Source organism: Magnolia sinica, chromosome 18 (genome assembly GCF_029962835.1).
Source record: "Magnolia sinica isolate HGM2019 chromosome 18, MsV1, whole genome shotgun sequence".
NCBI lineage: Eukaryota > Viridiplantae > Streptophyta > Magnoliopsida > Magnoliales > Magnoliaceae > Magnolia > Magnolia sinica.
Window position 1 is genome coordinate 43426704 of NC_080590.1, and position 22941 is coordinate 43449644.

Below are 22941 nucleotides of genomic sequence, written 5' to 3' on the forward strand. Positions count from 1 at the left end.
TATTGTTTTCTTTGGTAGGGTCCACTACAGATTTTTATCAGCATAATTCATCAACCTATATGCTAAAATGATATCTCAAAATGGATGAACGATATGGATACAACATATACATCATAGTGGGGCTCACAAAACTTGGTGACGTCACTTCATAGCTAACTCGCTGCTCAACCTGCTAGTATCTAATCCGCGTCTCTCTGTGATCCTAAGCTAACTGTACGGAAAGGTGGGCCGTTCCAGACGAAGCAAATTGACTGGTGTACCACACACCACCAACCTGGCTGGTGTTCGTACATGTACTGATGCATATGTATTTATTATATCCAGACCGCTCATTCGTTTCGTAAGATCATTTTAGAGCCAAAAATAAGTCTTATCAAAAGCCCAAGTAGATGATACCACAGATAGCAGTGGGACATTGATTCTTACGGGTAAAACATTCGTAAGGCCCACTATAATGCTTATTTTTCATCCAATCTATTTGTAAGATCACACATACATAGATGAGTAGAAAAAATAAATATCATATTAATCTAAAAATTTTATGACCCAAAAAGGGTTTCAATGGTAGATGTTGAATCCCTCACTGCTTTTTGAATTGTGGTCCACTTAATCTTTGGATCTGTCTTATTTTATGCATAAATCCTTACCACGAGATCAAAAAATGTACTGACGGTTTGGATATAACACAAACCTCGTGACAGGACCCATATAACTTGGTGACGTCAACACATCAGCCAGGTCGGTGGTGTGTGGTACACCAGTCAATCCTCTGTCCGTTCCAGCCCATGCCCAGAGGAGTTTCCCCAGTTGGAAGGTTTTATACGTTTAACCTTCAGGCTATTCGGCCAATCAATGTGAACTTATTTTATTTTTCAAGCCGCCAATTTGAGGTCAACGATTAGACGGCTGGGATTGTCCCATCTTGGGAATTTTGAGGCATAGTTCCTGGTTAGTACCAACCCGATCAACGGTCTAGATTGGCTAACCTTGTTCTTCACTTTTATAGACTACGGGAACTATAGAGTGCACAGGCAACTGCACGCCTGGCACGCGTGCACGTTGGCATATGAATGGTGACCACACCCCAAAAATCCTACACGTGTCGCACTGTAGCCGTCAGATTGGAATACTTTAGCTGGTGAGTCCCACCGTTGAATGTGAAACCGTGGCCCACTTTTCCTCTTACCATCTTATTTCCTGTAAATAGGTGGAAGGATCGGGTTCGTCCAACGCGCTGCTTTGTGGACGTGATCATCTATGGTGGGCCCAGAGGATGAATGGTTATTAACTTCGTACGTTTGTTCCGTGTGTACAGCGCAGACCAAGATGCCATCTTCCAAAAGCAATATGCATTTCCTTTGCATTAATAAATGGTGTGGGATTGGAAATATTAATCATGTTTTAATGATCTTTTTTTGAAGTTATTATGAAAATATAAATTTAAATTTTAGGATTATTGCTTCGACAGGAAGTCCAATTCGTGTATTTCTCTCACATCGTTTGTCGTGTAAGAGAATCTAAACTATGGAAATGCATGATGTTCCCTAGAATTCACCGTACTCTTTTCTACATCACACAAAGTGGCCGTTTGGGTACAAAAATGTTCCATTTGGATAATTATATCTAAATAGAATATATTCATAGTTTGCCAACGACACTTTGGGCCTCTTTGGATACCACCAAATAATTAATTTTTTCGACTTATAGCAGCAGATAAGTGACCTATTTCAGCTAAGTTTAGTTTATGAATGTTATAAGTAACTTTTTTTTACTTATAAGTACATAAGCACTTCAGTTAGTTTTTATTAGTTTTTCTATTTTTCATAAGTTACCGAAGAGAGGTATCAGGAGAGACAAAAGAGAAGAGAACCCGATAAGTACGTTGTTAGCCAAACATACTTATTTTCTTAATAAGTATAAACTGAGATAATTTGCTTGTGGAATAAGTAACTTATCTTAAGCAACTTACTATCCAAACTCTCCCTTATTCAAATATGCCTCTAATTTTAATAAAAGCATAGATATGGTTGTCCAAAAACTTTTTGCCGTTGTTGATTGGGCAATCTGAATATACATTGTTTAATTAATTTTTCATAAAGTATAGGAAGGAATATTGATCTTTTGTATACAGGTATGGCATGTGTCACATCTGCCACATAAGCTACACTTGTAAATGTGCCATAAGTGAGACTGCCATGTCACCAACGTAGCACCCTGTATGTTTATGCATCATGTTTTAGAAAATGACTTGCATAGCTCGTTGGTAGGCTGTGCAAGTATTCTTTATGCTAAATGATATGACTCTATAAAAGAAAATGCCAACGAGGGTCCTTAATGTATTGGCTTCTTTGTCCTTTGGAGTTATTTAGATTTGTAGATATGCTTATATACCGAATAGCCATTGTGAATGATAGAATTGGACACTGCGGTGTGTTGTCGATGGACATCTCTATGTTTGGCAAGGAAAAAATAATCTACAGAATGTCTTAGCCACTGTTATATTGTATAAAGCACACCTCTGTTTGTCAAATTTCGTTTAGACAAAATAGCTTATGAAGTGGTCCGTCTAATGTGGATCAAGATAGAAAGTTCAAGTCTTAAGTCAAGCAAGTTCAACTATGGTTCAAGACCTTACTGAAGTACAAGTTATGAAGTAGATCAAGATGAAAAGTTCAAGCTTTACTAATTTCAAGTTTTACTACACTTCAAGTAGAGGATCAAACTCCATCTTCAACTACACGTTCTATTGAAGAATCAAGAAGAAGGACAAGTTTCAAACTTCAATGTTTAGTCTTTTCAGGTGTAATAGACCCTAGAAGGACCTTAGACTTAGGTGTTTTCAAAAGACAAACTTATATGAGTTTTTATACTTTTGTTAGGCTTAAGTTCGACTAGTTTACTTCTTCGACCAGTCGAGCAGACTGCTCGACCAATCACAGAGGGGCCTTCGACTAGTCAAGGGTTGCTCGACTCGAAGTCTAGCAACTGAATCAGTTCAGATTTTTGGCACCCTCAACCAGTCGAACAAGGCCCTCGACCAGTCGAGCAGAGCCTTCGACCAGTCGAAGTTCTATTTTATTCAATCGCGCTCAAATTGAAAATTTGTTGGAATAAAATTCAGTTCTTAGACGAGTGGAAGAATGTCTTAGACGAGTCGAAGCAACAACTTTTTTATCTATAAATAGAGGTTTTTTCTCAATCTGAAAATACAATTCAAGAACATCAAATCCATCATCAAGAGAGATAGAAGCCCCTATTATAATCAAGCTATTGCACGGTATTTATAAATTTATAAATTGTTTATTTGTTTTAATTCCTAGATCTTTTATTCTTTGAATTTCATTTTATAAAGAGAGTAAATACTATTCTTTGAGATATTGAGGAATTCAAACAAGTAGCCTTTGGTTTGAATCGATTTAAAATCAATCTAGAACCTAGAGCCCTTGTTTATGTGACTAGACATTGAACAATCTAAGCGGTTCTACAGGTTTCATTAAGAGATGTGTCTTCAAGGTGAAGATAAGTATATTCTTTCTTTTGTATTTTGGTTATATTATGATAGCCAAAAAATCTCATTTAGAGGTTTTTTTCTGAGATAGCCTGAAAATCTCAGAGAGGGGTTTCTTTATTTGTAATAGCATGATAAAATCACAACTGTATTAGGTTTTAAAGTGACCATGTGAAAACCTTGTTCATAGTGATAGCCGAGATTACGAGGTTAGTAATCTTGGGAGGGGAGTAGGTGTGTGGTTGTTTGAGAACAATTGTTGTACACACCAAACCACTATAATTCTTGGTGTTTGTGGTGAATCTTTTCTTTTTGCATTTGTGGGGAATGTTTGTAATTTCATTTATGCAAAAGTGGTGAATGTTTGTAATAGATATGTTTACGTTCTCTTGTTTGGTTTGAGATCTTAATTCTTACAAACGTTCGTAAAATCAGGTTGTTCAACCTAAACTTTGTTTTGGGTGTAGGTTGTCCTACAAACTAGTTTGAATCAATTTCAGATTTGTTTATTATTTATATGCTTTAATTTTTTATTTGGCATAGTCCTATTCATGCCCCCCCCCCGACTATTAAGCTCTCATTTTCACATCTCAAACATAACATTCATCACATTTAATGCCATGCTTTCATAACCCCAACCTGATAACTTAATTGTTCTAATACCACTTGTTGGGCAACTACCGCAGGATTATGGAGGAAGTTGGAGAGTCTTTAAATGAATTGTGTTAATTACCTTTTGATCTAATTCATCCCACTCTTCATCACTCATAGTATTAGGACGCTTCACTTTCCAATGGAGTACCTGTTGTAACTATAGACTGCAGCTCAGAAAAATGAAAGCAGTACTGATGTTAAGGCCTTAAATGTCATTACTTGTGCTTTATCGCCTGATGAATTCAAAAGAATTATTTCATGCGATACAGCTAAACAAGCTTGGAATATTATTGAAATGACACATGAAGGAACTTCTATTGTCAAGAAATCAAAAGTTCAAATCCTCACTACTAGATTTAAGGGAATTTGTATGAAAGAAAATGAAACTTTCATGGACTTCTATATGAAACTAAATGATATAGTAAATTCCATGTGGGGTCTAGGAGATGGAATCCCAGAAAACAAGGTCTGTACAAAAATATTACGATCTCTTCCTGAGAAATTCAATTATAAAGTAACTGTCATTCAGGAATTAAGAGATACTGATTATATAAAGGTTAAGGAGTTAGTTGGCTCTCTCCAAATATATGAGTTAAATTTTAAAGCTCCTAAAGGTAAGTCTATTGCTCTTAAATATTCTAAATCTGTTTCAAAAGAAAATTGTGCTAATTCTGATTTTGAAGATACAGAAGTTGATATGGCATTATTAGCTAAGAAATCTTACAGAATTTTTAAAAACAAGAAAAGATCAGATTTTCAAAAACCATTTAACAAGAGAAATAGAAAATCTAGATCTTGGAAATCTATAAAAGACAGTCAATGTTTCAACTATAATGAATACGAGCACTTGGCGAATAAATGTCATAAAAGAGATAAGTAAAAAAGAAAGGGCATGGTAGGTACTTGGGATGAATCATCTGGCTCTGAAAGTTCTTCTGAGTCTAATGAATCATAACAAGAAAAAACAAGTGATGTAAAAGCCCTGATGATTATAACTAGAGTCACCTCCTCAGATAGTTGTAATATATATAACTATAAAAATCTCAAGAGTGACCCTGAAAATGAAAATGAAGATGATCTTCAAGATACCTAGAATGCCCTATCCAAGGAAAGTTGTAAAATTGTTGTCAAACTGAAAATTTAAAGAGAGAAATATGTTAAACTAAAAGAAGAATTTAAAATAAATGTTGTAGAAAAATCTTATCTTTTAGATTGTTTTGAAAAAATAAAACTAGACTTAAATTTCAAAATCTCAGAGTTAGAAAAACTCAAAACTAAAAACGAGAATCTAAAACTCGAAGTTTCTTCCCTTCTGAGTTCTAAGGATACTGGGAGATATGCCCACGGAGACCTAAAACTGAAAAAATTGTTAACCTCATCCAGAAAATGTGGTGACAAATTGGATATGGGCTATATCAAAAATAATTCTCAGAAAAACAAGAATTCATCTCTTATATTCGAAAAAGGAGAATCCTCAAACTATAAAGGTAAGAATTTGAGAAATTTTGGTCAAAATAATTTCAAATTTTCAAAACCTCTTCAAGTTCCTAAAAATAACTCAGATGTCATTAACTATAGAAATCAAAGATATAATAAATCACCTTTAGTCAAAAAATCATAGACTTACTCAAAGAGCTTCTAAAATCCAACTCAGATGGAATCGAAGTTAATAGAATGTGGAGAAATTCCAACTCCTAAAAACAGAGAAAATCCAATGGAACTCCTAAACCCATAACCATAATGAAATGGGTTCCAAAGGTTACATGTTTTGTTGCCCACACAACCTTTAATGCCACTAGCCATTCAAAATGGTACCTGGATAGTGGATGTTCAAGACATATGACAAGTGACAAAGTGATATTCACAAACTTTAAAGAAGTAAATGACGGATCAGTTACTTTTGAAGATGGAAGCAACTGCAGAATCATAGGTCAAGGTACTGTTCAACTATCTAATCTTCCTCCCTTTGAAAATGTACTGCATGTTGAAGGTCTGAAACCTAACCTCCTAATCATATCTTAAATTTTAAATAACAAACATGGTGTAAAATTTACAAATCATGGATGTGAGATTACAAATGAGAAGGGAAGTGTGATATTAAATGGTTGTAAGACCTCTGAAAATTGCTATATTATTAATGACTCATGCTATTCTAATTTTTCATGTTACATGGTGCAAACAGACGAAATAGAACGATGGCATAAACGTCGTGGACATGTTAACTTTAGAGATCTTTATAGATTAAGCAAAAGAGATTATATTCATGGCTTACCCAAATTGAAAAGATAGAAAAGATTTGTGGCGCATGTCAAATTGGCAAGAAAATCAGGAGTAGTCAAAAGAAATTAAACTCCTTAGCTACAACCAAACCTCTTGAACTGCTCCATATGGATTTGGTTGGACCAACAAGAATGGACAATAGAGGTGAAAAGAAGTATTTTCTAATTATTGTTGATGATTTTACCAGATATACATGGGTATCTTTCTTAAGAGAAAAATCAGAGACTCTCAATGAAGTCAGAAGAATTCTAAAACAAATTCAGACCAAAAAGAGTACTTGTGATCAGAATCAGAAGTGATCATGATACTGAGTTTGAAAATAGTAATTTTGAGAAGTATTGTTCAGACCATGGTATATCACATGAGTTCTCTGCTCCTAAAATACCTCAATAGAATGAGGTTGTTAAAAGAAAAAATATGGTGTTATAAGAAATAACCAATGTTATGCTAAATAGCATGAACTTACCAAAAAACTTATAGCCTAAAGCTGTTAATACTATGTGCCACATTATAAATCACGTGTATGTTAGAAAATCAAAAGATAAAACAGCTTATGAGTTATGGTTCAATAAGAAGTCAACAGTCAAATACTTTCGAATTTTTGGAAGTAAATGTTTCATTTTATGTGACTGGAAAATTTTAAGAAAGTTCGAAGCCAAGAGTGATGAAGGAATATTATTGGGTTATGCTCTGAATAGTCAAGCATATCATGTTCTTAACAAAAGAATAGGAGTGATTCATGAATTTATTAACGTTGTAATTGACGATCACCTGATCACACCCTCACCAATTCAAGATGATGATGAAGTCAATATTATCAATAAACTTGACTCTTCATCTAAATTGGATGATACTGAATTAAGATCAGTCAAAGATCATCCAAATGATCAGATATTAGGTAACCCTTGTAATGGTGTTCAGACAAGAAAATAATTAGAGAACATCTGTAATTATGTCTGCTTCACTTCCCAAATTAAACCGACAAATGTAAATGAAGCAGTTGCGAATGAAAGCTGGATATTGACTATGCAAGAAGAGTTAAATCAATTCGTTAGAAATGATGTTTGGTATTTGGTTCCTAAACCATTTGATAAACATATAATTGGAACCAAATGAATTTTTAAGAATAAATCTTATGAAATGGAAAATATCATTAAAAATAAGGCACGACTAGTTGTACAAGGCTACGCTCAGATAGAAAGAATTGACTATGATGAAACCTTTACACCAGTTGCGCACTTTGAATCCATTAGATTATTTATTTCAATTGCTTGTTATAAAAAATTCAAAATATATCAAATGGATGTTAAAAGTACATTTCTAAACGGTGATCTATATGAAGAAGTATATGTTGAACAACCTAAGGGTTTTGAGGACCCTAAACTTTCAGATCATGTGTACCGTCTTAAAAAGACACTTTATGGTTTGAAACAAGCTCCCAGAGCATGGTACGAATAGTTGATTAAATTCTTACTTAGTCACAACTTTATCATAGGAAGTGTAGATAAAACCTTGTTCATCAAAAAATATAATGAACATATATTGATAGTACAAATCTATGTTGACAATATTATTTACGGATCTACATGCATTAACTTGTCCATTGAGTTTGCAAATCTGATGAAATCCAAGTTTAAAATGAGTATGGTTGGAGAATTGAATTGCTTCCTTGGATTACAAGTAAAACAACATGAAGATGGAATATTCATCTCACAGACCAAGTATACCTTGAACCTTGTAAAGAAATTTAGGTTTGAGAATGAGAAAAAGTTTGATACTCCTATGAGTACAACTCTAAAACTCTTCAAGGATGAAACAGGTAAAAGTATATAGACTCTCGTTTATATTGAAGTTTGATTAGTAGTCTTTTATACTTAACTGCTAGTAGACCTGATATTGCTTTTAGTGTTGGAGTATGTGCTAGATATCAATCTGATCCTAAGGAATCACATATAATCGTTGTTAAATGGATAATCAGATATGTCGTAAGTACTGCTAACTTAGTTTTATGGTATCCGCATGATACAAATGTATAACTTGCCGGATATACCGATGCAGATTGGGCAGGAAACATCGACGATAGAAAATCTACCATTGGTGGATGTTTTTACTTAGGGAATTGTTTAGTTTCCTAGATCAGGAAGAAACAGAATTCTGTATCACTCTCAGCAGCTGAAGCTGAATATATTGCAGCTGGCAATGCTAGCACCCAGCTGATCTAGATGAAGAGGATGTTAGTTGATTATGAGACTGCACAAGATACAATGATATTATATCGTGATAACTCAAGTGCAATTAATATTTCAAAGAATCCTATTCAACATTCTCGTACGAAACATATCGATTTTCGATATCATTATATTCGAGAATTGGTTGAGGACAAGAGTATTTCATTAGAATATATTCAGACTGAAAAACAACTTACAAACATTATGACCAAACCACTTGACAGGAATAGATATTCTGAATTAAAACATGATATTGGTTTGTATACTTTTAATTAATTAAATCAAGTTGTTGATGCATTTTTATTTATTATATGTTTAAAATTTTTAAATGTAAAACATATAAATAAATTTAAAATTTTAAAATATAATTTTTTTTGCTCGACGAGTCGAGTACATCCTCGACCAGTCGACCTTCAATGATTCGAGGACCATACTCGACTAGTTGAGGTGGGCGGGATTGCACATTAAAAAGGGGGAAAACCACTTTTCTATTTCATTTTTCTTCTTCTTCCTCGACTAGCCGGTGCTTTCCTTGATGAATCCATCTTCAAATCTTCATTGTAAGTGGTCTATTTTCATTTTCCTTCTAGATTTGGGTTCTTCTTTACTAGTTAATCTTTCATTTGGAGTTTATTTGAGATTTACATTCTTTCTTTAGTGGGTTTTTGAGTAAAAATCTTATCTAAGTTCAACCCATCTATCTTCCGTAATATTCTCTTTTACAATCTATAAATGCAGCATCGTACTAAGAGGAAGGCTACTTGCAAGGGCCCTAGTGGCTCCTCCAGGTCGACTCCAATTAGGGTGAGAACCCTAAGATCTCTCGAAGAAGATTCAGAGCATGTTAGAGATTTCTGCACAAGGAAAATTATTATTGAAATGACAGTGAATTTAGACCACATTGCATCGTTCCATCTTTTGCCTATCCTTACTGCTATTAATTTTCGCGAAGGGACAGTCCCTATTAATCGCCACCTGTTTCAGGTTTGCATGACGTAAACGTCAATGATGATGACATTTTCATTACCACTCTCACTAAGAAAATGACGCATACTGAGCAACGAGTGATCACTCACAAATTATGTCACTTTAACGCTGAATGGAATTCTGGCAATGCCCTCCGTGCTAACCAAATGCTTCCTAAATATAAAGTCTTACATCGCATTTTCACGTCCAATGTATATCCACGATTTGAGAATAAGTTTAAACTTACTCCCTTCATGACTCGTGTCCTTCACTCTGTTATGTCTGGTATTCCTATTTGTCTTCCCTCCATGATGTGTTATTTGATTATCCAATTCTGTATCCCTCCTGGTCATGGGTCGACACCTTTTGCCTATCTCATGACATGCATTGCTCTTTATTATAATGTTGTCATTCTATTGACTGAGGCACCAGAGTCGGGTCTACCATTTGATAATACAAATATACATAAAATGAACCTGGCCTTCCTTCCTGGCCAACACAATGATTGAGAAGAAGACGAAGTCGCTCCTATATCAAAGGACACATCCATGGACGACATCTTTGCCAAGTTTGATGAATCGGATGATGAAGCGAATCCAGACTATCAACCTTCCCAGTGTCACGCCCCGAACTCAGAAACCGGGCTCACAAAATTTTTGATCGCCAAATCCGTCGCCGACAGCCTCCATAGAACCCCATTCTCAGCTCCCAGCACCCATTTACCAAGTTCCGATCATGGGATCCTACCATACCTCCTCCATCTTCCTCTGGATCTGATTAAGTTGATTTTTTTTTGTATAACTTTAACCTTGTCTGTGCTTGCTGATCACTCTCAAAATCTACTCTTTTAATACTTCTTGATGACTTTTTGCTAACTCCTTTAAATGACATGTTTCTATACATTTTCTTATTATTCTACTAATTCTACTGTGGTTAATTTCGTATAATCATATGAGTAATCTTCCCTTTGTCATTATGTGTCAAAAAGGGAGAGAGGATTGATAATTACTAGCTAAGTAGAATGAATGAGTGTTGAAGTGCATTATATGAATGCATTATATAAATGTTGATATGTTAATATATGCTTAGAGAGTTTTGCATTGAAAAATATATATGTTATAATACAAGGTAAAGCTCGCATTGAGGGGGAGTAGTAAAGTTTAAGTTTTCATTAAAGCTACACCAAATCTTCTACAACATGGAATTCAAAACATCATTCTAGTTGTTGAAATAATAAGTGTTTTGTCACGAATTTGACAAAGGGAAAGATTGTAAGGGCTAAATTGTATAAAGCACACCTCTGTTTGTCAAATTTCGTTTAGACAAAACAACTTATGACGTAGTCTGTCTAATGTGGATCAAGATGGAAAGTTCAAGACCTTACTTCAAGTCAAGATAATTCAAAATCTACCAAGTTCAAGACTCTATTGAAGTTCAAGTCATGATTCAAGTTCTACCAAAGATCTAGTAGAAGATTAAGCTCCATCTTCAACTACATGCTCTTTTGAAGAATCAAGTAGAAGAACAAGTTCCATAAAGTTCAAGCATCCCATCTACTTCAAAGTTCAGTCTTTTCAGGTATAACAGACCCTAGAAAGACCTTAGGCTTAGGTTCTTTCAAAACATTAACTTAAATGGGTTTCTATACTTATGTTAGGCTAAAGTTCGACTAGTCTAAGCTAAGGTTCGACTAGTCTAAGTTGTGGCTCAACCAGTCTAAGAAATCTTCGACCAATCCTAGTTTAAATTACAAAAATAAAAATGGACAAATTTTTGGCACCCTCGACTAGTCGAAGACCATGCTTGACCAGTCGAACGGGGTTCTTGACCAATCGTAGTTTTATTTTATCCGATCGCGCTTAAAGTAAAAATTTGTTGGAACAAAATTCGGTTCTTAGACGAGTCAAAGAATGTCTTAAATGAGTCGAAGCAACAACTTTTTTGCCTATATATAGAGGCCTTCTTTCAATCCGAAAATACAATTCAAGTACATCAAATCCATCATCAAGAGAGATAGAAGCCCCTATTATACTCAAGCTATTGAATAATATTTATAAATTTTTAAATAGCTTATTTGTTTTAATTCCTAGATCTCTTATTTTTTGAATTTTATTTTATAAAGAGAATAGATACTCTTCTTTGAGATCTTGAGGAATTCAAACAAGTAGCCTTTGGTTTGAATCTATTTAAAATTAATTTAGAACCTTGAACCCTTGTCTATGTGACTGAACATTGAACAATCTACAACAAGAGAAGCGGTTCTACGGCTACATCAACTGAAACATCTCCAAACGTGAAGATAAGTATATTTTGTCTTTTATGTTTTGGTTTTATTGAGATAGCAAAAAAAATCTCATTTATTGGTTTGTCTAAGATAGCAAGAAAATTCTTAGAGATAGGTTTTTGTTTTAAATAGCCCTTTAAAATCACAACTGTATCAGGTTTTAAGGTGACCCTGGAAAACCTTGTTTATAGTGAAAGCGATTATCACGTGAATAGTGATTATTGGGAGTGGAGGAGGTATGGCTGTTTGAGAACAGTTGTTGTACACATCGAACCTCTATAATTCTTGGTGTTTATGGTGAATGTTTACTTTTTGCATTTATGTAGAATGTTTGTAATTTCATCTATGCAAAAGTGGTGAATATTTGTAATAGATAGCTTTATTTTCTCTTGCTTGGTTCGAGATCTTGATTCTTACAAACATTCATAAAATAAGGTTGTCCTACCTAAACTTTTTTTGGGTGTAGGTTTTCCTACGAACTAGTTTGAATTAATTTTTCAATACTAGTGTGATTGAGATTTCAGATTTATTTATTATTTCTGCGCTTTAATTTTTTATTTGGCATAGTCCTATTTATCCCCCCCTCCCTTCCTCTAGGACTGTTAAGCTCGCCTTTTCAATGTATTTTAAAAGTATAATCCCAACATAACTTTGATGGCAATGGGATAGGTTCGAAAGGGTAAAGCTGATGAAAAATCCATATCCTTGATTTTCCTATATCTTCATTGTATTCAAACATGCCCTATTGTCTCTTTGAGATATGAATGAGTTTATATTCCATGCATTTGCAATGCAATCTAGCCCAATCCCTTCTACTACATTGGATGGACAGGGACTAAAAATTTTATCTTTGGATGATCATAACTATTCAATTTAAGGACTTTTGCTCAAAAGATAATGAACAGCTTAAAAGGGCATCGAAGTTTAACTAATGATCCATTCTCTCTAAAAGAATCATACAACTATGGGAGTGTGATTGTCCTATTAATGTGAATTATGTGTTATGGCAATCTATCATAGGGGGGACATCAAATAGAATTGTTTGAATTTAGTCTATGTGCCAACACAAATGCCACTAGTATAGAAGGGAATAAATGATGGGTATTTACGTGTTGTCACATTTTGTACTTATGTACATGTGAAGGGACACAACCTTCATGTGCCCCTTCCTTTACAAGAAGTTCTTCTAGTGAAGGTATCAAAGATGGGCGATCAATCCCCCACTACTTATTGTGGCATAATCTATTGCAACCTTAGATCTACCTCATTTTCATACTCATCTTCTAACATAAGCTAGCATAATTGACAAGCAGAGCCAATGTTGCCTAGATATCTCTATGGGTCCCACGTAGCTTCTGTTGGAGAAACAAGCAAGAGAAAACGAAAAAATCCAAGCAAACACATAGGGAACACACGATTTTTTACAAGAAAAATCCTCATATGAAAAGACCACAGCACAAAGCGACAATTAATATATTATTCAAAAAAGATTATAGGGATAGAGAGAACTTATAGCAAAAAAAAACTAGCTCTCTCCCCTTTGATGCACTCAAAACATCAAAAAATAACTTAAAATCTTAACTCTCTCTTAACCCTAATATAACTAACCCTAAAAGCCATACATTCAAGAGGAAAATATAAAAAATATTCCTCTAATGGTCTACTAACACTTGAGCCTTGTTAGTATGTGAAACATGAGTCATATGGGCTCATAAAAGTAAATAAATCCATAGTGATTTTGTTGTCACAATTTTAACAATATCTACCTTGATAGCAAAATGACTTTATTGCCTTACTAATCTTCTTCTAAGCATTACCATTATCACTTCATACACACTTTGTCTCTATTCTTTTCTTGCTAAGCTTGGAGAAGTTGAGTAAAACTTAAACTTCTCCGCAGGAACGACCTTCGTAAGCATGCCTATTGGACTCTCACTAGAGTTAATCTTCTCAAGAGTAACATCTCCTTCTTCAAAGTAATGACGAATATCAATGTGCTTAATCCGGGAGTAATATATTGAGTTCTTAACTAAATTAATCGCACTCATGTTGTCACAATGCATAGGAAAGACTTCATGATGATGCCCCAACTCATTCATCATCTCTTTTAACCAAATAGCTTCCTTGAATACCTCTATCACTGCCATGTATTCAGCCTTGGTCATGGAAAGTGCAACCACAAACTGAAGCTTAGACATCCAATTGATAGCTCCACCCACTAGCATAAATGATTAACCAGAAGTAAACATTTTATTGTCTACATTCCCTGCATAATTTAAATCGACATAGCCTATGAGTCTCTCCTTTGAATCTCTGAAACATAAGACATAATCCGTCGTACCTCCTATATACTGAAGTAACCATTTCACCACTTCCCAATATTAATTGTTATGTTTGACATGTATCAGCTCACAATACTAACTACATATGAAATATTCAGTCTCATATATACCATATGATACATAAGATTGTCAACTGTGCTTGAATATAACACATGAGACATATATTGTTTTTATTCATCTGACATAAGACATATTTCTGAAGAAAGCCGAAAGTGAGCAACATGGGGAGTACTAATCGGTTTCACCTTTTTCAGTCTGAACTTGACTAGTACCTTCTCAAAATACTCCTCCTAAGACAACCATAACTTGCTCCTCTCCATGTCCCTATGTATATCAATGCCAAGGATCCTCCTTGTAGCCTCCCAGATCTTTCATTTCAAACGTTTTGGATAACTAAGCCTTAAACATGTTATAGCCGACAATAAGTATATCATCAACATATAACACTAGAATAATGAATTCCTTGCCACTGAGTGCTCTAAAATAAACATAGTGATTAAATTCACTTTTTGTAAAACTCTTGCTCAACATGAAATCATCAAACTTCATATATCATTGCTCAGGCAACTGTTTTAGGCCTTACAATGACCTCTTCAACCTCCAAACACGATCCTTCTTTCCCTGCACCTCAAACCTTTATAGTTCTTTTATATAAATTTTCTCTTCTAATTCCCCATATAAAACCACAATTTTAATATTCAACTGTTCTGATTCCAAACTGTATTGGGCAAACCAGATCCAATACAAATCTGATAGGTACATGCTTTTATGACTGGTGCGAAAATCTCACTGAAGTTGATACCTTTCTTTTGAGCAGATCCCTTCATTACCAATCTGGCCTTGTACCTAACCAGTTTCTTTCAGAATATCCACTTGCATCTAGTCGCCTTCCTCCCAACAAGTAGCTCAACTAGCTCTCATGTTTGATTTTTATATAGATAATTCATCTCTTCACGCATAGCTGTCATCCACTTTTCTGTATCTTTATCTTCTAAAGCTTCTTAAAAAGTATATGAATCTCTCTCATCTGTAATGTGAGCAAATGGAACATTAGAATCATCCATGTATCTCAACGGTAGCCTACGATCCCACGGTAGATTTCTTCTAATAAGTGACGGCTCTACTTCCTCATGTACCTCAATCTGCGGCTCAGGTTCTTCAAGTGTCTCACCCTTATCTAATTCTACATCAACAACTGACTTTTTTGTTTCTTTTTGCTCATCTTTCTGAAATAAGGAACCATATTAAATTTGATGTCCTTGCTAATTATGATCTTCCGTGAAGCACGGTCTAACCTGTAGCCTTTTAACCCATCCCCATAAGCAACAAAGGTGTTTTTTTTTTTTTTGCCTTTGGTCTAGCTTATTTCTCTCAACAGATGGTACATGATAATAAGCATCACAATAAAAACATCCTCAAGCCTGAGTAATCAACTGCCTGACCACTCTATACTTACTCAAGAATTTTATAATTAATAACTATAAAAGGAGACATATTCACTAGATAACAAGCTGTAGAAACAACTTTAGCCCAAAGCTCTTTGCCTAATTCAGAATTGCTCAACATACTATGAGCTATTTTTAAAAGAGTCCGGTTCATACATTCTACCTCATCGTTATGCTTTGGTGTATACCTCACTGTGTTGTGCTTGACTATTCCATCATTCTTGCAATACTGATCAAATTCTCTTTAAGTAAATTTCCTAACATTATTTGTCCCAATAACTTTCACTTTACACCCTATCTATTTTTCAATCATCTCTTTCCATATTTTAAAAGTAGCAAACATATCAGATCTATGTTTCAAAATATAAACTCAAACATTTCCAGAGAAATTGTATATAAATATGACAAAGTAAGATGATCATCCTCTAGAAATAATGGGCGACGACCCCCACATATCAAAATGCACGTAGTCAAGATGCCCTTTACTAACATATTTTCTCATTTTAAAATACAGCTTTGATTGTTTCCCATATATACAATGCTCACACACATTCATATCAAAACTTTTGAAACTATAAATTAACTTATGATTAAAAAGTACCTTTATACCCCACTCACTCATGTGGCTTAGACGCTCATGCCACAAATGTACTGATATGAAATTTACTATAAATATTACAACTCCAACAAATATAGTATTTTCGATCAACCAGTAAAGATTACCGCTCTGTTGTGCCTTCATTACTGCAAGAGCCCCCTTTGAAACCTTCAGGACACTGTCATAACTAACGAACTTACAACTAATTACAACTAGAGCTCCCAGAGAGATCAAATTCTTCTTTAAGTCCAAAACGTGCCTCACATCTGTCAAAGTACGCTCCACCCCATCAAACATCTTGATGCGAACCGAATCAATTCCTATCATCTTGCAGTCATGATCGTTACTCACAAGAACCAACTCACAATTATACTCGCTTATGTGTGGTAAACCAACTCCAATGAAGACATATATGGTATGATGCCCCTGTATCCAAGATCCATTCTTAATAGAAATTCTCAATCTTGGTCACCGACAATACATCACAACAACCTAAGCCATCATCAGATTCAACTAAATTAGCTTCCTTTCATGAATTATGACTTCATGTCCTTATAGGCTTTGAAAAATTGACAATCCCCTTTTAAATATCCCATCCTCTGACAATTCCAACACTTTAACTTTTCTTTACCTTTTAACTTGGATCTAAATCATAGTTTTCCCTTCTCTTGCTCAGATAATCTTCCCCGAGCAAAGAATGCATCCGTAGAGGTACCTTCATCGTTGCTCTATTGTCATAACTGCTTTAATTAAATAGCTACGATAATAGTATCTATGTCCAAAGTATCCTTACCATAACAAAGAGTATCAACTAGATGCTCGAATGACTTGGAGAGAGATGTTAACAAAATTACGTCTTTGTCTTCCTCCTCGATCTTCGCCTAAGCACTCATCAACTTGAAAACCAGTCTATTGAATGTGTTAATATATTCATATATATATCCGACCATTCCGTCATTTTCAAAGCATAAAATTGTCTCTTTAGAAATAAACGATTGGTGAGAGATTTTGTAATGTAAATACTCTCCAACTTTGCTCATGAACCTGCAGTAGTCATCTCATATATGACATTGTAAAGGTTTTCATCAGCCGAGCATAATTGAATTGTATTAATTTTCCTTTGATCTAATTAATCTCAATCTTCTTCCTTCACAGATTCTACATGATGCACTTTCCCAAGGAGTACATACTGCAGCCCTTGTTAAACTAGGAGGGCTTTTATCTTCAATCTTCATAGTTCAAAGTTGTTTTTACCTATGATTTTTTATCTCAAACTTCACATTTGATCCCCTTGACTTCATATCTCAAATCCAAACCAACCTCGCTTTGATACCACTTGTTGAAGAACTGGCCTTACAGAAGCACCTTAATCTGAATTGAAACAAACAACAGAAAATAAAAAAAATCTAAGCAACCACACAGAGAACACATGATTTTTTTTGTGAAAAATCCTTGTGGGAAAAAACAACGGCACAAAGAGACAATCAATATACTATTTGGAGAAGATTACAAGGATAGAGAGAACTTACAACCAAAAAACCATAGTTCTATTCCCTTCGAGTCTCTCAAAACAAAAAAAAAAATTGAAATTGTAATTTTCTCTTAACCCTAACATAACTAACCCTTAAAGCTACCCTTTCAAAGGAAAAATATAAAAAATACCCCTTCAAGGGTCCACCAGCACTTGGGCCTTGTTTGCATGTGAAACACAGGTCATATGGGCTCATAAAAGTGAATAAACCCATAGTGATTTTATAACATCCCGGATTTTTTCTATATGGATTTCAAAAATCTTTGATTTTTTTTATTACTATAATTAGCTTATGTTGCACTTACTGACTCTTAACACTCGAGGGTAACCTATACGCGGGTGTTACCTATAAAGAATCACACAAATTCAGTTAATTAACCATAGGAAGCTAACGAATATGACCGATCACTTAAACATCGAGTCTAACCTCATGTTTTATTTATATGGGCCCCAAATCTAGTCGACCTATCACTGACTAACCAAGACAGTCGCAACTAAATAAAGACTTACCTAAAGTCGAGACAACTAGGGGTCGGATCTTAATTAACTAACTAGACTGACCTAGTTGCTCTTATAGCCTAAGAACCAATGGTTCATGATAATTAGGATTAGATCATCATTTTCGCTAGTTGCAAATAGGCTACACTATGAACTTAGTTAATCCAAACCCTAATCATTGTGCACAAAAAATATCACTACCCAATTCATTTTAGAAATGCCCTGATTATCCGAATAAGCTGTACACTGCTCATTAGTAGGTCACTAAACCCGAGACTATAGAAAGACATTTATCTTAACGAGTTTGACGTCCATCGCGGAACATTAAGCCGATATCACATCTCAAATTGCTCAACTTGGGCTTGAAATGTCAGTGCATTGATGTGTGAATACCCTTAAAACTGTCAAGAACTTAAGTTATTTGTCTGTATCCAATCTTTACCAAAGTTGTGGCTTTTAGACCATTAGATCGTGACCAAATCCAGAGCAGCAACGTAAGATAATACATTACACATATCCGTATAGCCCCGACCCCGATTGACCATCAGCGACCATCGAACTGACTTCTAATCATAACCGCCGATCGGCGCATCTAAATGACGGGCTGATTGTATCTATATGTAGATCATCTTTAGGGCCAACTATCCTATGGCATATGTTGACCTGTACATCCCCTAGTAGGCCCTAAAAGTTAGAAACAACATACCATAGGGTTATAATAGTAAACACATAGGCTTTAAGGTCAATTGCAATATATCTAGCACTATAATTACTTCACCATTGAGACCTAAATCCCCAAATTTGAAATTTTTAGGTTTTGTGAGAGGGAGAGGAGAAGAGAGAAGAGAAGGATGAGAGAAAGGGTAGGCTTGATGTTGGATCATCACTGTCCAATTGTCGTACTCACTGGATCTTGCAAGTTCTCACCTCTGAGCTCAGTTTCACATCTTCCTTTGCCAAAATTCAATGATTTCGGGTTTAATTATTCACCCTTTGCTAAGTAAGAGGTTCCCTTGTTGCCCTTCAACCTATTTCTTTCATTTCCTACATTTTTGATCCATTAAGGTTAGAAACCCCTTTCATTTTGCCATTTCTTAAAAACCCTAACTCTAGGGTTAGTTTATGTTATGACTTAAGGTGCTGACAATCGATTAGGAATGACTCATGCTATTGTGGAAGCCATATTTAGGTGTCGTCCCGTGTGAATACCATGGTATGCCAATTCCGGACCCCCAACTCATCAAATTGAGTTGGAGTTTACTCAAACTGAGTTAGGTAAAACCCTTAACCCTCAATTAAAATATATTTAAAATATAATTCACACTACTAACAATGAAGTTACAAATGAATTAGGGTTTGGAGCAATTTTTTCATATTTCTAACGCTAGAGCCGCATCCGAATCGAGGATTTTCGACTCTAAGGTGAAGATCTACCCTCAAACTTCTATCTGATATTTTAAAATAATTAAATGTGTTTGTTTGCTATTTGAAAAATAACATACTCAATGAAATGCTTGAATGACACTAAACTCTTAATATTAGAACTCTTCGATGTTAAATACTAAGAAATGCTAACATAATTGAATTGTGTTGATGTAAATTGAACTACATTAAATTGTACATGTGTTTAATTGGTATACCATGGTGAGGTATTGAATTTTCTTATGTTCATGTTTATATAATGGATAAATTTGAATTGTTATAGTGATAGATCGAGATTCACAAATTATTTAAATATATGGATAGCCCGCTTTAGAGAGGTTATCTTAGACTTATACGGCAGACCGAAGTTGAACACGAACAATTGACAGTAGTTGAAACTACACGAGATGCTTGGTGATTGTATAACATTCAATAGAATATGAGATACGACCATTACTATTAATTTAGCTTACTCATAACCATTGGTGCGTTACGATCCCACAAAGACTCATGAGCCAATCATAGTGATATGGGATACCATATTCAAGCTGTTGGTGTATTCTAAGGTGACAAGCCTTCCCATAGTGACCAGTGTGCACTAATTAAGGTGATAGAATATTGTTCAAACGACCCCCATCAAATTACCCGGCTGATAGTTCCATGCTAGAGTACCGTTCAAATGACCAAGCATAAATGGAATTAGATGACGAGCCCTTTCCTCTGTATTGATTTAATTATGAGTGATAATCTTACACCTCTGAATTGATTGTTCATACTCAATGTAGGGTAACGATCCATATCATGTTGATGCCTTAATTTGGATCAAGGGACACTAGTAAAGAGTCGTCACGTGCCGCAATGAGTTGAGTGAATCGATTTGAATAATGACTCATGATATAACAGATTTGAGAGCGTTATCCCCATCTATTTGATGATTGATTATATATTGTATCTTGTATATTGTCTCCAATTTTGTATGATGATATTTTATTTCCTCTTCTATTATGAGTCATGTTTACTTGTAATGATAGTGTGAATTTTGAGGACAAAATTTTTATTTGGAAGGAAGAGCTGTAAGACCCGTATCCTAGTTCGTACCATTCTGTTGGCTTCCGCGGTCCTCCCGGTAGAATTTCAGCAACCCTCGACCTGTATCCGACATTTACACGCGATCCTAAGCCAAGGCCCGCATATCAGAGTCAACTCGACCCAAAACTTATACCCTAGCGACCGCACCGTTGCCACAGTTCTAACGCCGCAACTCGCGTACCGATCCGATACCTAGGCTAGAAGATATGGGCCTCGCATTCATTTCGAGAAAAGTACCGCACATGTGAATTCTGAGAGACTCTCTATGACTTATCCCATCTATCAAGTACACATCACACCTCAACTCAAGTACAAGTAACCCATACCCTACCCTTACCTCTCTCTTACATAAGCTACCCTAAAATCAACTCTTACATCACTTCATCCATCACTCCACCCATCACCCATCACCCATCACTCCATCTTTTATCATCCAATCACCTCTCTCTCTCCCTCATTTCTAAAAAAAATCTCCCAAGCAACAAAAAATTCCAACGTCCAAACTCTCTCTCCCAAAGCTAAGTGTGGCCCACTTTCCCACTCTCTTATCTCCCATCTCAACCATCTATTCATCATCTACCTCCATCAAAATTGAAGGCAAGGGGCATAGGAGTCAAAGGGATCAAAGAGGAGTGCAATAGGTGGGTGATCCACTGTTGATTTTCTATTAGAAGACCCACTTGTGATGTGACCCATTTTTTATATATGTATTGTAACCATGGAGATAGTAGCGGGGTCCCTCCCCTTTCATGTTGTTCTCTCTCGCCCTTTTTTTATTTTTTTTTATGTATGTGGCCCACCTGATCTAGGCCGTCCATGTGTTGGGCCCCACCTCACTGCCGGTCCAATGGATGGGCCTAGACTGGATGAAGCAAAAACACAAATATCAACCGATCCAAAGCTCTGGTGGGCCACCACGTGGGCCCCATTCGTTGTATGCATCCAGACCATCCATTCATGTGGGGCCTACCATGATGGATGTGTTTCATCAGGCTGTCTGTCCAGCGTCTCTGGACGTTGGACGCTGACAGTCCCACCCTCCCACACACTCACGTATACATATGTATATGATATATATATATATATATATATATATATTATAATATAATATTTTATATTTAAATAATATATTGTGATGGGGCCACATCCATGTGGGAGCCCACCTTAACGTGCAGATATATGTAGTATATAATATTATATTATATAATATATAATATATTAATAAGATTACATAGGTGGGCCACTACCTGGACCGCATCATAATGTATGCCTATATCTGCACCGTCCAATTGCTGGACGGTGTAGCTATTATGTTATCCATACCGTCCATCAAATGGACATGGTCATGGACACCATGATACATGTATTGTATCCCCGTCGTCCCACTAATTTGGATGTGGGGACCAAACGTGATGTATGGGTCTTATCCACACCGTCCGTAGGATGGGATGGCGGGCCTCTTTGATGCATGTATTCTATACCATGCCATCCATCCATCCTGACCGCCCATCAACTGGCATGCCATGCCAGGTACGACCCCACCATGAAGCATGTCTTGTATCCCTACCATACATCCATTTGGCGACCTTGTCTCATGACTTGAGATTAAAAATAAGACAGATCTATATCAAGTGGACCACCCTACAGAAAGCAGTGGTGATGAACGCCCACCCTTGAAACCCCTTTGGGTTACAGAAGTTTTGATTCTATATGATATTTGTTTTTCCTATTCAGGTCCTTGTGACCTTATAAACAGACTGGATGAAAAATAAATACTATGGTGGGCCCACTAGAAATTAAACTGTGGAAATCATTATCACCACTGCCATTTGTGGTATGGTCCAATTGATCCTTTGGACATGATTCATTTTTATGCTCTTCAATGGTATCTAACAATGGATGTATGGTGTATTCGACTCGACCTATTCGACCCGGCCCATTTGACTCGGCCTTTTCGACTTAGCCTATTCGACTCGGCTCATTCGACTCGACCTATTCGACTCGGCCCATTCGACTCGGCCCATTTGATTCGGCCCATTAGATTTTTATGAGGCCCAATGAGACGTATGTGAGGCCTTTGTGTGGGCCGAATGTGA